This window comes from Brachyistius frenatus, unplaced genomic scaffold (genome assembly GCF_029030835.1).
Source record: "Brachyistius frenatus isolate BFR_SWC_R1_liver_20210118 unplaced genomic scaffold, ASM2903083v1 Contig_12, whole genome shotgun sequence".
In the NCBI taxonomy this organism is placed as follows: domain Eukaryota; kingdom Metazoa; phylum Chordata; class Actinopteri; family Embiotocidae; genus Brachyistius; species Brachyistius frenatus.
The window spans coordinates 4,767,769-4,769,662 of record NW_027210611.1 but is presented as its reverse complement, the minus strand read 5'-3'; the positions used below and the strand labels follow the sequence as shown (position 1 = coordinate 4,769,662).

The window sequence follows — 1,894 nt, the reverse complement described above, 5'->3', positions numbered from 1 at the left end:
TTATACTGTACAATACATATGAATCTGAACAGGTGCTAAATATCTCACACTGCTTTCTGAACATAACCTCAAATGCAAATATGTTGGAGGGGCTGTCATCGCTGACAGGCCGATAAATATGCCGTCAACGCTCTGAACTGTTCTGTACCCAGTTAAACAGGTAAGCAACAACCATGTTTCACCCTTTAGTGATGTCTTTTTTTTTTTTTTCAAATATCTAAATGATAATTCTTTTTTTTTTTTTTAGATTTCTTTTGTTCGTGAAAGGTTGTGGAGAAAAATGAATACCGTCCAGGTGATTTCCCTCACTCTGCTGTGCGCTGTGGCAGCCAGCGCTCAGGTCATCATGCCAGGAAGATGCCCCAAGCCTGCTGTTCGGGAGAACTTTGACGCTGCACGGGCGACGACAAAACTTCCGCGGTGACCGTTCGTCCCACTAAACAAGATTGTGTGATCAACATCAAATTTAACGTTCTGCGTCTGCAGTATCTTGGTACTTGGTATGAAGTCCAGAAGCTGCCACACACTTTCCAGAGGGGCCAGTGCAGCACTGCCACCTACAGCCTGAAGAGCCCCGGAGTCGCTGGTGTCCTCAACAGGGAGCTGCTGTAAGTACTACAGCTTCGTCTCCATTTAAATTTGAATACCGAAAAACAAATTGTGCAGCCTGTAAGAATTAGATATGTTAAGGTGTCTAATTCTATTAGTAAAAGTACATTTTTGATACATTGACTCAAGAATATTTAACATCTTTGCTGTCTTGCAGTGCCGACGGGACCATTAACACCATCAGTGGCTCTGCTGAGGCTCAGAGCCCCTCTGACCCTGCCAAGCTGCTGGTCTCCTTCTTCAAGAGTATTAAACCCTCATTCATTTCTTTACACAGATTACTCTTCCAACCTGTTAAAGTTGAGTTGTCTCTTAAACATACTGTACATGTAGAAATCATTCCCTCCTGACCGTCCTGTGCCTTCACACCTTCAGACTCTCCCCCTGCTCCTTACTGGGTCCTGTCCACCGACTATGATAACTACGTCCTGGTCTACAGCTGCACTGACCTCGGTGTGCTTCACATGGAGTTCGCCTGGATCCTGAGCAGGCAGCCCGCCCGCCCTGCCTGAGGAGACTCTCGAGGACCTGCACAGCACCCTGTCCTCCATCAGCGTCAGAGTGGACAAGCTGCTCAACACCAACCAGGACGCGTCCTACTGCAGCGCCATGCACCAGTAAACATGTCTCACCGAACATCCCCCATGCAACGTCAAAGCAATAAACTTAAGTGCTTAAAATAAACGTGCAGGTTTTGGTCTCTCTGTGGGTCTCTGTGGCCGCACACTGACAGTATTTTTTACGCTACATTACCAACAAAAGTGGAGACTGCTAACTGTGGTAACTGAATCCTTTCTGTAAGTAAACTGCACATCATTTTTTTCCATCACATTTTTATCATTAAAAGTATAGGCTAAAGAACAGAAACACCTCTCTGGCAAACTGCAGCCTCCAAAAGCACCACGCTATCGGATCAACACCTCTCTAATGGCTGTTGTATTTAGCTGCAACCTAATAAACTAAACAAATTTACATGATATGCATTCTTTACATAATAACCACGCTCATGATCAGCCCTCTTTGTACTCGCCTCCTTTGATCTATAAAGATATTTATATAGAAATATTTTTTTCACACTGCTCGTTAGTACAGCTGTGGAAAAACTGGCTTATGTATGTGTGTGTACAGACAGTAGAGGTGTGTGTGTGTGTGTGTGTATGTGGGGAGGGGGGGGGGGGTGCGTAAATCACACCACCCTGAGATGATGTATGACTTTATACTGTTTATAATGATTTTGTTAATTGCGTTATCTGGTTATCTGGTCTCTTTGATGTTTGCACACCAA

At 44.5% G+C, this 1,894-nt stretch overlaps 1 pseudogene; it reads left to right on the top strand.

Annotated features, from left to right (window-relative positions):
- Positions 1 to 280: 280 nt before the first annotated feature.
- LOC138617199 (apolipoprotein D-like) lies at positions 281 to 1,230 on the top strand (annotated as a pseudogene).
- Positions 1,231 to 1,894: the final 664 nt, after the last annotated feature.